The sequence below is a fragment of the Tachysurus fulvidraco genome, chromosome 18 (assembly GCF_022655615.1).
Source record: "Tachysurus fulvidraco isolate hzauxx_2018 chromosome 18, HZAU_PFXX_2.0, whole genome shotgun sequence".
NCBI lineage: Eukaryota > Metazoa > Chordata > Actinopteri > Siluriformes > Bagridae > Tachysurus > Tachysurus fulvidraco.
The window spans coordinates 7196982-7211009 of NC_062535.1; positions in this window are offsets into that span (position 1 = coordinate 7196982).

Here is a 14028-nt window from a genome sequence, read left to right on the forward strand (position 1 = left end):
CGTGCCTCGGGGTTTCCTCCAGGTACTCCGGTTTCCTCCCCCGGTCCAAAGACATGCAGTGAATGAGAGTGTGTGTGCCCTGTGATGGGTTGGCACTCCGTCCAAGGTGTATCCTGCCTCGATGCCCGATGACTCCTGAGATAGGCACAGGCTCCCCGTGATCCGAGGTAGTTCGGATAAAGTGGTAGAAAATGAGTGAGTGAGAGAGAGAACTTCAAATCTAAAATACTATATATCTATCCCTATACCTAATGAGCAAGCCGGCGGCAAGGAAAAACTCCCTGAGAGGATATGAGAAAGAAACCTTGAGAGGAACCAGACTCAGAAGGAAACCTCATAGTCATTTGGGTGACACTCTACAGTAAATAGTGTACATGTAAATAATGTCCTTTCTAACAGTTTATAATAGTGCAACCGAGAGCTCCTGAGGAACTAATGGGTCATCGTAAACTCTGAGTTCAGCACAGACCTGACAGACTGATAAAGACCAGACCATACAGCTGACTGACACAACATTGGTTCAAAAGAAGGCATTGCAGTCTCTGGGTGGCTCCATCCACAACAATCCCATAAGAACCATAAGCAACATTCAATTAAATTCAATTCAATTTATTTGCTAAGATCATGCGAGAGAAAGTGGAAGAAATCACAACTTGATGCAGATCTTGATTCTTACCATACACTCCTGGCCAAGTTTTCCTCAGATGTGACTTCTGCCAAAACTTCCTTCTACAAGGAAAAGCTCGAAGCTTCAGCACAAGACCCTCGAAAGCTCCACCACAACATCACTTCTCTACTCGACTCCCCGGCTCCACCTGCATCATCCTCCCTGACTGCAGAAGACTTTGCTTCTTTCTACCATGAGAAGATTGAGGACCTTTAATTCTGCCCCAAATGCAATTCTGTCTTACAGTCTGGATTCCCCTACTCATTCGCTATCACATTTCTCAACTGTAGCAGCAGAAGAGATTTTACAACTCCTCCAGACCTGCAATCCTACCACCTGCCCATTGGATCCACTCCCTTCCACTATGCTCCAGACCATCCCGCAAGATCTTCTGCCCTTCATTACCACTATCATCAATAGGACATGCACTACTTTCAAGAGAGCAACCTGAGAGAAAGGAAGAAAGAAACCTGCTTTGGATCCATCAGACATCAGTAACTGCAGACCGGTATCACTTCTCTTGTTTCTTCTAAAAATTCTTGAACACATTGTCTATAATCAATTGTCTATCTATCTCTCTCAGAATAACCTTCAAGATCCCAACCAGTCTGGCTTTAAAGCAGCTCATTCTACAGAAACATCCCTTTTGGATGTCTCTGAGAAACTACATGTTGCTAGATCTGCCAAACTGTCATCCGTCCTTATCCTCCTTGACCTTTCAGCAGCGTTCGATACGGTCAACCACAAGACTCTCTTGTCCACCCTCAGGAGTCTTGGGATCAGCTTGGAAATGGTTCACTTCCTACCTGGAAGGAGGCTCATATCAGGTAACATGGAGGGGAGTGACATCCGCTCCACGCAGTCTCCACTGGTGTCCCATAGGGCTCAGTACACGGTTCTCTTCTTTTCTCCCTGTATATTCACTCTCTTGGTGAAGATATTTCCTCACATGGGTTCTCTTACCACTGCTATGTTGATGATACACAACTTATCTTCTCTTTCCCACCCTCAGATGCCACAGCTTCTGATCAGATCTCAGCATGTCTGGCAGAAATATCATCATGGCTGACTGCTTATCAGTTAAAGCTCAATCCTAGCAAAACTGAACTGCTGTTCATCCCAGGTGATTCCTCCCCAGGTCTTGATCTTGCAATATCCCTGCATAATGATCTGCTCTCCCCTTCAGCCACAGCTCGCAACCTTGGGGTAACCATGGACAATCAACTGTCCTTTTCCTCTCATGTTGCTAATGTGACTCGCTCATGTCGGTTCCTTCTCTACAACATTAGAAGGATTCGGCCACAGACTGCTCAGGTACTTGTTCAGCCTCTTGTCATCTGAAGACTGGATTACTGCAACGCACTGCTACCTATGAACGCAATTCGTCCTCTGCAAATGATCCAAAAATGCAGCTGCACGGCTTGTTTTCAACCTGCCTAACTTTTCACATACCCCCCCACTGCTGCGATCCCTTCACTGGCTTCCGGTAGCTGCACACATCAGATTCAAAACACTGATGCTAGCCTACAAAGCCAAAAACGGACCAGATCCCTCTTACCTCAAAGCCCTCATCACTCCTCAAACTGTACACACACCCTCCGATCTACCAGCACTGCTCAACTGGTTCCACCATCTCTCAGGGTAAGTGTACTGCAAGACTCTTTTCTGTTCTGGCACCAAGGGGGTGGAATGAACTTCCCCTAGGGGTCCCCTAGGGGTCCAGACAGCTGAGTCAATGGCTATTTTCAAATGACAGTTGAAGACCTACTTATTCAGGAAACACATTAACTAGCACTTCCTTCCTTGTTTGTTGCATATATGTTTATAAAAAATAAAAAAAAACTTGAACAAAGTTTTAGACTCATGTATCTTAAGTATGTAACCTAGTGAACCAGAGTTAATGTACCAATGATAGAGACTTAAGCACTTCTGTACATCGCTCTGGATAAAGGCATCTGCCAAATGCTGTAAATGTAAATGTAAAGGTAAATATTTGTATAGTGCTTTTAACAATTTCCCATTGTCTCAAAACAGCTTTACAGAAGTATGGAAAAGAAGAGAGTAATAAACAAACAAACAAACAAACAAAGAAACAAACAAATAATACATACAATTAATGTTTAAAATGAATTTAAAAAATATTAACTTAAAATTAATGATACTATATATCTATCCACAAGGCAGTCGTGGCCTAATGGTTAGAAAGTCTGACTTGTAACCCGAAGGTTGTGTGTTCGAGTCTCAGGCCGGCCACAACTAAGGTGCCTGTGAGCAAGGCACCGAAACCCCCCAACTGCTCCCCGGCCGCCGCAGCATAAATGGCTGCCCAGTGTGTGTGTTCACGGGTGTGTGTGTGTGTTCATTGCTGTGTGTGTACACTTTGGATGGGTTAAATGCAGAGAACAAATTCTGAGTATGGGTCACCGTACTTAGCCGTATGTCATTTCACTATTTCACTATACCTATCCCTAATGAGCAAGCCGGAGGTGACGTCGGCAAGGATAAACTCCCTGAGAGGATATGAGAAAGAAACCTTGAGAGGAACCAGACTCAGAAAGGAACCCATCCTCATTTGGGTGACACTCTAAAGAAGGTAAATTGTGTAAATCTAAATAATGATCATTTATAATAGTGCAACTGAGAGCTCCTGAGGAACTAATGGGTCATCGTAAACTCTGAGTTCAGTGCAGACCTGATTGCTGATAAAGACCAGACCATACAGCTGACTGACACAACATTGGTTTAAAGGCATTACAGTCTCTGGGTGTCTCCATCCACAACAATCCCATGAGACCTTGGCTGATTATGCAGATCAAGCCCTGGCAAGGTAACCACCTGGTGACAAGACTCTAGCCAGCAGTAAAACATCAGCTGTACAACATGAGTTTAGTCACGTGCACATAGAAATATTCATTCATTCATTTTCTACCGCTTATCCGAACTTCTCATCAAGGCAGGATACACCCTGGACGGAGTGCCAACCCATCGCAGGGCACACACACTCTCATACACTCACACACACACACACACACACACACACACTACGGACAATTTTCCAGAGATGCCAATCAACCTACCATGCATGTCTTTGGACCGGGGGAGGAAAACGGAGTACCCGGAGGAAACCCCCAAGGCACGGGGAGAACATGCAAACTCCACACACACAAGGCAGTGGTGGGAATCAAACCCCCAACCCTGGAGGTGTGAGGCGAACGTGCTAACCACTAAGCCACTGTGCCCCCCCCCCCACACACACACACTTACAATTAATAAGCACTAAAAAAAATAAGAATTCCCAATTTAATTTTGTTGTATGCTTGTTGCATAAATGCATTGTATGGCATTGCATGGTTAAACACAGCTCTTGTTATGATCTAATTATTGCATTTTTTTTTCATTACAGTTAAAATACATTTTCTAAAATGGCACATTTTTCTCTAAACATACAAACACCTGTCAAATGTACACTTATTTGGGCAAATGTATCCAGACACCAGATGATTGCTGAACATCCCATTCAAAAACAATAGACATTAATATGGAGCTAGTCTCCACAACATCCATTTAAGTAAAGCTTCTCACTAGGTTTTGTAGTTGCTGTTGTTTGTGCAAGAGTCACAATCGTGTGTGATGGTCAGGTGTCCACATACGTTTGTCTATATAGTGTATATATACTGAACCACTAATTATAAGCCAATGAGCTAAAAAGTTACTCAAACACAGTTCTTTAGAAAGAAAGCAACCATCTCTCTATTGTACCTCAGCATCCTATCTACTCCCTATACTGTACACAATCAGCAATGACAATAATTAGTAGACCCACCTTGACCTAGACCCTAAATAAATCTGATAGATCGCTTCTCAAAACTCTCATTATTTTTATTACTCAATTTCTTAAATGTCTTGTTTATAAATTAAAGTCATAAAATGAAATATCGATTCTATCTGATAAAACAATCTAATACAAAATGTGCATTAAAAATATGATACCTAAAACAAGCCTTTTTTTTGTTTTGTATTTGTTTCGTGTAAAATATTGTAAGTATATCTATATTTTAAGAGAAAAATAGGGCACAATCGTCAGAACCCCACTCCAACCACAGCACCACTAACGATCATTAATAACACTTCAAACATTCAAATGCATGGTTTATTGAAGATGGCAGCTTTAACCTTACACAGTCATTTAATTGAATTGACCAGACCAGTCATTTTAGAGTAGTGATTCTAAGCAATTAGACAATTATGCACTTTTTTTGAAATTGGCTGACGACCGGATGTTGGTTTATAGCAGAGAACACAGTTTGATAAAATGCTATATGTGTATATCTTTTCTAAACTGTGAAATGCTGTGGGTGGTCAAAATAAGCACAAATACATATGAAAGATTTATTTTAATGAATTAATTTGCTTTGATTATCTGCAGCAGAACATGACAAACACAATTATCTTATTCAGTCAAAGGGGCCTGGCTCCAAGTGTTATGCTAAACATGTTGTATCACATATTATGTTACATAAGTGTGTGTGTGGAAAACATTGCCAGATCATGTTACCACTAAATATTGACTTCTTATATCTTGTCCTTCATTACAAACCAACGTTTGTACCTTGTAATAGTGTTCATAATAAATTTCCCTGTTCTGGTCTGTAATTGATTTGTCATAGTTTTAAATCGTGATCAGGTTAAACAACATTTCATATGAATTTTATGATTGTGAGTGCCATTTAATAGACAGTTAAAATGTTTTACTATTTAATGATGGAGCTGAGAACTGCATTTGGGAACGGTTACTTTATTAGAAACACCAGTACTCATGCACATTGATGAATTTTTGCAATGAGGAAAAATGTGGCAGCAAAACATAAAGTCATGCAGGTACAAGACAAGAGCTTCGGGTAATGATCACAGTGCATTGAATCAAATGGACTGCGATCATTCTTAAGACTGAGCAACTGACCTCTTAGCCAGATCTGCAAATCTTACTCTCTCTTCGTATCTGAATCCAGGGCTATGCAAACATACATTCAAGCAGCACTGGGGTAAGGGTATGACCACCCCTCTGCCTCACCAGCCACAGCCGGCTTCTTATTTAAAGACTAAAAACGGGTCCTCAAACAGATAGATCTGCATCAGAGAGCATCAGAGAGAGCTTTGAATGGAATATGGCATTTATAACAACACAAGGTAAATATCAATAAATTGTAATGGCATATTGATGCCCGATGACGCCTGAGATAGGCACAGGCTCCCCATGACGCGAGAAGTTCGGATAAAGAGGTAGAAAATGAATGAATGAATGAATGAATGAATTTAATGGCATATGGCCTCATTAACATGCCCTCTGTGTTTCAGGCTTTTTTGAATGAGCTCCTAAGAGATGGAATATATATATCATCGTATATATTGAAAATATTTTATTCCTTCTTAGAATTAGAACACATACAAGACCTGAATGAATGGGGTATGGAGATGGACTAATCTAAGTTGGAAGTGATGTCCTGGTCAAAAGAAAATTTATATACCTTAGTCAATGAAAGACATTGTCATCCAATACGGTCTCTGTCATGTCTCCTAGCTCAGGACAGCCAGGCATTCAAGGTTAGTGGAAAATAAATGTTGGTGAACAAACCTAGTCTCAGTGGGGCTAAAGTTATATGTAATATGAGTAATCAGCAGATGAGTATGTACAGTTGTAGGCACACATGACAGTAAGCAGTGCACGGACAAATGCTTCATGAAGACACATGCTGCAGTCCTCACCCTCAGCTGTGCCTTGGTCAGAGATTCTGGCTAAGCCATAATGGTCCACTTAAGAGGAGTGCAATCAAATCCAGTAACATACTGTACTGATTATAAATACCAGCTTTATACAGAATTGCACCCACATTCCATATATAGCTATGAAAGCCTTGTGTCTCATCTGACCCCAACCAGGTATCCAGAGCTACTACCTACCCCACTGGAAGTTGATGAATTGACAGCCTTTAATTCAAAGAGCTTATCGATTCAGAGGATAGAGAACACCATACTATACCATATACCTGTAGACTCAGAGTATGGGCTAGAGGAGAAATCCTATATGCAATGTCTATAGATCAACTCACTACCATGCCACTAGAGGACATGCTCGCCCAAATTGAAATTTTTCAGCTGTCTATGTACAGGGTGAAAATAATATTCAGATCTGGTGAGTGTGCAGGCCATGAGAGATGCCCATAAGAGATTGGATGCTGTAGTTAAACCTTTTGGTCATGCTGTAGAGTTACAGTGTGGAGAAACCTCAAAGAAGGACACCAACCGTTATGTGCGTTTAGTGTGAAGGTAGATCAGTGATAGTTTGGGCTGCGATATTATGCCTCACTTCTTGTGCTAAATAGCACTGCCAAGGACTACCAAACCATTCTGGTGGACCACTCAATGGTACAGTCATTGTACCCTGAAGAAGGTGCCATGTATCAGGATGATAATGCACTAATAGACACAGAAGGAGCAAGTCAGCAAACATTTTCTTCCACAAAGATCACATACTGTAGTGCACTGTTCTGCAAAATCTCTACAAAGACTCACAATCCCTCTGGGGATATATGCTATATTGGCCACACAAGGAGGCCATATGCCATACTAATAAATTATTATGGTCGAAAACTAGGTTCACTGTCCAACCCGTGTACTGTATATAGGTTTATTTATATCATGACACTATTCAATGTGCACCAGAAGGAAAACTATCCCCTTTCCACTTTCCACTTCATCCATGTTCATTCCATGTTGGGAATCACATGTCTTTCATTACAAAATTAAGTAATAGAAAATGGAGGGAGGCAGGGAACCCTGGACCACTTTCAGAAGACGAGAATACAGGATAACCAGACTGGTGTAACCAGATTACCTTCCATCACTGATTCAATGTGAGGAACTAAATTTCTTGATTGATTGCATGATTATGTTTCTACTCAGTTTTGAGCAAACATCATACAGTAGTACCACATTGAGTACCCTATTATTAGCTGCCCCTATTATTCCCCAAACACAGGAATAATGTAGTGTGGGAGGTACAGTACTCGTAATCGAGGGGTCTCAGTGATTGACCTGTGGATTTGTTTTTTTTTTTAGAAAAGTCAACACAATGACTAAATCCAAGGTTATAAACCATGTCTTTATGATCCTCACCTTTTGTCCTTGCTTTTTTTTACTGCACTGTTGTCACTGTTCATTCTGGTAGTTCTCCATGCATTCAACAAAACGACATTCATCAGATTGTCAGTTAGTGCAGCATGATTCACCATTTATTTATTTTTTCGCTTATAATGCAGCATTTCAGCTGGTGCACTTCACTTGGCTTTTCTTGCCTCATGTTCACAATCAAATCTTGTAGAGTGTGTGTGAAAGAGAGAGAGACAGAGAGAGAGAGACACAGAGAGAGAGAGAGAGAGAGAGAGAGAGAGAGAGAGAGAGAGAGAGAGAGAGAGAGAGAAATAGCTTGTTAATATAAACAGTGTGCATTTACTGTTGGTTTAAGGTGTGCTATTTTTACTCCCAAACACTCCTGCTGCATATCAATTATTCCCACCTGATCAAATGCTTTAACAAACTACTGTCAAGTGTCTGAACACTGCCTGAATCTACCAAGGCTTGATGTATTCCCTCTTGAGTTCTAACTGGCACTTTGAATCTCTCTCACTCTGTGTCTGCTCTGTATTGGAGTCAGGTCATACTCTAGGACTGCAGAGATCAGGTGAACCTGACCCTCAGTGCCTGCGAGTGGCCCCGGGTTGCCATACTGTAGCTGCCAGCAGAATCCAACACGGGCTCCCCTACCAGAGCTGGTAGAGAGAAAGTGTGTTCAGAAGACGGGGCTGCTGACCTCCGGTGAGCTGCTGCAGGCATCACAACAAGGAGTCTGAGTCGTGTTACTCTTAAATGTTCTTACTCGTAACCTTAGGATGTTTTTTCCTTGCTGGCATTGCCTTTATCTCATTAGGGATATTTAAAAGGAATAACAAAAAAATTCTATGCATATTTATGTAAAGCTGCATTGTGAGTGTCCATATTCTGACTGGTATCTGCTCAATGATCTTCTCTGGTTGGGCAGGGTCCAGTTGCAGCAGTGTTTGTAGGAGTCAAAGAGTTGCTGGGCATATGGAAACAACCAATCCCCTCCTCTAAAGGCAAGCATTGGAAGTTCAGAGAATGTTCACCTAGTGATAATCTGACCTGCTTGATCACAGCTCTCCTCAGAGCAGAATAATGCAGTTGGCACTTTGGTGGCAGACTACAGGCCTGAATGTTTATATTACATATTGCACTTCTATATTTAAAAAGATTGAATCATTTGTAGTTGTCACAGTTTGATTTCATGTACATGTTTTGTAATATAGGAGTTGTACAGTACCAACAGCAGAAAGAAAACATGATCTGTAGTTTGATTTTGAAGTAGTTTTTCCTGAGATGTGTTTAGGTTCCTCTCAATTTGCTATGTTTGATGCATGCGCTGGCCATGGATTGTATGCTTAGTTCATGTAAGTCAGAAACCACAGTGAAGGCATGCGCAGTATTCCATGGAGGCATGTTAAAATCTTGCTGTGCATCAGAATCAGACCAGATAAGGTTCAATAAAATGAAAAACCCATGAGGCACTCTAAAAACTGGGTCTATAGCCCTGTAGCTAGTCTGGGCAGATTTGATATCTGCAAGCACTGCAGATTTTATATATATATATATTTAAATATTTAAACACACACATTTTATATATATATGTTCATGTTATTGGATAAACATGTTTTTCATATATATATTTTTTTAATGCGCTACATTATTTTTTAAGCATGTGCTTCTTGCTAAAATACTGAAATGCTGAGTCTATTTCTGGTCTAAATCCCTGCTTTAATTATAATGGCTAAATAGTACTTCAGGAGTAATGGTTTCTGTCCATTCATAAGTGAGAGGCAAGATGATCTATTAATGTAGGTCAGATTCAAGCTTCAGGTTCAAGAAACTTTGCATTTGATCATATTATGTTGTAACTTTAACTAAAATGAGCAACACAGAATCACTATTGATATTCATTTATGGTTGAAATCTTATACCTACATTATAGCAGGTTAGACACCCGATACATTTATCTGACTGTATATTACAATCACACCCCCAGTGTCACCCATATGTGGATGGGTTCCCCCTTGAGTCCGGTTCCTCTCAAGGTTTCTTCCTTTACCAATTCAAGGGAGTTTTTCCTTGCCACTGCTGCCTGAGTCACCTCAGACTTGCTCATAGGGGGATAAATACATACACACTGTGAACTATTTATATCTAATAATAATCTAGAATTTTTATTCTGTTAATTCTTATTTCTTTTATTATTTGTTAATTCCTTTATCATTAATTATGTTTACCTTCTGCTCTGTGTTTATGTTCTGTAAAGCTGCTTTGGGACAATGTCTATTGTAAAAAGCGCTATACAAATAAACTTGAATTGAATTGAATTGAATCGATACCCAACCAGGAAAATCTCTCACACATAGAACTTGATTTACTAAGATCTAGTGATAGCAGGATATCAAAGGGCTGAAACTATATTTAAAACACGAAATCTCTATTACTATTATGAAAAATGAACTATATTCTATAAGCAAGTAATGTCTTTGTATAGGCATGACACTGTTCCACCTACACACAGGAACACACTCAAGAAATGTCAGATGTTGTCAGACAACACTATTCATGTATCCTATTTTTAGGTCAAGAGTTTTTGCCTGTGCTGAATTAAATGAGCTCAATTGGCCACTTAATCTTGGTGGATTGCTATTAAGTGACCTCTAACTCGATGTATTCACTTGAGACAGTCAACAATAGACTGTATCAATCTGGCTACAAATAACCTAGCTGTAACATTATACATATTTAGCAGCACATAGTCGTTAGAAACATGAAATCATGTTTTGATTAAATCCTACCTGTTTGTTTGGCTTGTATCGGATTTTATGCTTATGCACAATTTATTTATCATTGAGTTACAGATAGTAATATTATCAGAGTCAGAGTTGTGGTCTCAGAGAATTTCATTTGCACGATATATTATGAGTTTATTTATCCAAATATGAACTTATTTCTATTACAGCTTCAGGCAGCACACTTCATTCATTCATTCATTCATTCATTCATTCATTCATTCATTCATTCATTCATTCTTAAAAACATCTTTATCCTGGTCAGGATCATGTTGGATCCATATCTTAGCTGAAGCAGAAATGCACACTGGATGGGATGCCAGTCAGTTTTAGAGCATCATACACAAAGCTACTCACACAATCTTCACAATTTACAGCATTTTAGAGTAACCAGTTTACTTACAGGTGTGTTTACAGCTCTGTAAATTGCAAGTCTGATTTTAAAATGTTTAGAATGTCACCGGTTTCCTCCTCTCCCAACGTTAATGCACTTGAAACACACAAACAACTCATTCTGCTTTTATACGCCTTTTAGTGTAGCATGAGCAGTTGCTACAGTAACACAGAAATCCCAGCAATCTATAAACCTAAAATGAAAGATAATGTCAGCTGAAGTGAGGGACAAGTAGTATTGGTTTGAATTGGTTTTACCCATTCGTTTTATTTTTCTTCGCATCATGTATCTTTATGTGTATGCAGTCCGACTGAGGATATGTTTGCATTTATATAATTTTTTGAAAGATAATGTCTGCAACCTGGTCTAAAATCTACAAGCCGAAGAAAATGATGATTCATTTGCATGTGGCTAGTTGGAAAGATCTGATGAGACAATCAAGTATATCACTGGTGGATAGTGTTATGTTATATTCAGATAGCAGACTAAACAAAACTATGTTCTAGTAGAATGGAAAGGCAACATAACTTGAAATTCATTAATATATAACAATGTGGAAATAGTTAGATTAGACTAGTAATCCAGTGCAGTTATATGATCAGTATATTACGAATATTTGACAAAATGGAGACTGTCCAGTTTCAGAATTGTTTTTGATCCTTTAGTTTTTGTCTGTATGAAATATTCTTCATCGTGTCCTGTGTATTTCTGGTTTTCTCTCAGCTTCCAAAAAGCAAGCTGTTAAATTGTGATCTCTAACTGAGAATCACTTATATGCCATAAGTGCCATGTACTGTATGTACAGTACAGACCAAAAGTTTGGACACACCTCCTTTTCAACAGGACAATGACCCCAAACACACCTCCAGGCTGTATAAGGGCTGTTTGACCATGAAGGAGAGTGATGGGGTGCTGCACCAGATGACCTGGCCTACACAGTCACCGGACCTGAACCCAATCGAGATGGTTTGGGGTGAGCTGGACCGCAGAGTGAAGGCAAAAGGGCCAACAAGTGCTAAGCATCTCTGGGAACTCCTTCAAGACTGTTGGAAGACCATTTCAGATGACGACCTCTTCAAGCTCATCAAGAGAATGCCAAGAGTGTGCAAAGCAGTAATCAAAGCAAAAGGTGGCTACTTTGAAGAACCTAGAATATGACATATTTTCAGTTGTTTCACACTTTTTTGTTATGTACGTATATAATTCCACATTAATAATGTTAATTCATAGTTTTGATGCCTTCAGTGTGAATCTACTATTTTTATAGTCATGAAAATAAAGAAAACTCTTTGAATGAGAAGGTGTGTCCAAACTTTTGGTCTGTACTGTATTTCCAAAAGGAGGTTCCTGAAGATTAGGAGTGGTTACTGAAAATGAAGGAATAAAAAAAAATAACAAACAGGATCCAAAAATTGCTAAAGAACAAGAATAATGATGGTGGAATGAGAATAGAGATGAAGTAGTCACTAACAGGACTATTATCATTCCTGTTCTCTCTTGTTCACTCACACTGAAGCCTTGTCTACATCCTAGATCCTTATTAGTGCTATAATGCTTAATAATGACTAAAATTTAGAACAACCAGCGCTGTGGCAGACCTCTAATAGCCAAATATTAACCATCAGCATGCTGCATGGAGGAATTGCACTTGTCCATTGCACTGGCTGATGGACACAGCAGGCTATCTAAGAGAACTCCATTAATGGCAATCATGTGGGTCAATCATGTGGGTTAGCACCAGCAAATTTAACTGAAAAATCAACCAATTAGCATTGATTTGGTGCCTACATGCCCACATTCCCCACTAGCCCATTTGACACAATGGAGCAAAATATTTTTACTGTGTAAGTTATGAGTAGTAAGTTATGTATAAATGAACCTATACTATATCTAAATGTCTCTAAAGAAAACACTGAATACGCTGATGAGAGTGTTGTCACAGGTTCTCGTGTGATATTGGCCCCGACGACAGTTCCTCAAAGGAATGGACTACCCTGGCAGGTTGTTATGTTGTTGTGTTGTTATTCTTTAGACAAGAATTTGCCCTCTGTTTAAATGCAATACAGTCGAATCCGTATCTAAATATACGTTTAGCTTGTAGAAGAAAAAATTGTTTGCAGATGATAACCTGTCCTGATAACATCTGCTATAACTTTTTCTGGATGTTACAAATGCCATAAATTTCTACAGGGATGATTGTGCATGATTGTTGCACAATGATCTGCATTATACTTCATGTACAAGGCTATAAGATTTCCTTAAAAGATAGTAAAAGACAAATAGCTGCCTCTGCTTGGTCACTGAGTTTGCTTGTGCACACAATACAGCATGTGTTGATGGTCGTTTAAGGAAGTAGTGGTTCGGGTTGATCGGGGTAGGGCAGGTGTGGTTCATGAAAGTGCTCTTCACACTTCATGTTTCTGTCCAGTTTACCCATCTGTATACTATATATATACACACACACACACACACACACACACACACACACACACACACACACACACACACACACACACACACACACACACACGCACACCTTAACCAACAAGATTACAGTATACTGGATTAGTGGGTGGGTTTTCTGTGGCTCTTACAGTATTTCATGCTGAAATCAGGTAAGAAACATTTCTGGCATCTTATGAATTTATTATTAGCAATTATTAGCATTATTATTTATAACAACCAGATACAGTAGATGGACCATAGATGAATTAGCTTAAATGTGTTTAACTATAGCTTGTGCTTTTTGTGCAATCAGTCGATTTTCTGTCTTAGCCGATGCTTTATACTTTGAATCATGCAGTTTACATTGAGTTTCGGTAAACAGTTAACATCCAACATTGCAGCAAATGTTATTTACTTAAATCATTAAGGTAAATTCAAACGCATCGAACAAAACCTTTTTTGGTTGTGTGGGATTTTTCCTCCTCCAGGCTGCAGGTTGCAATATGAAATTAGCTTTGATGGTTACTCTGCTATGTTTGAGATGATGATGGTGCCAATGGTGATGATGATGA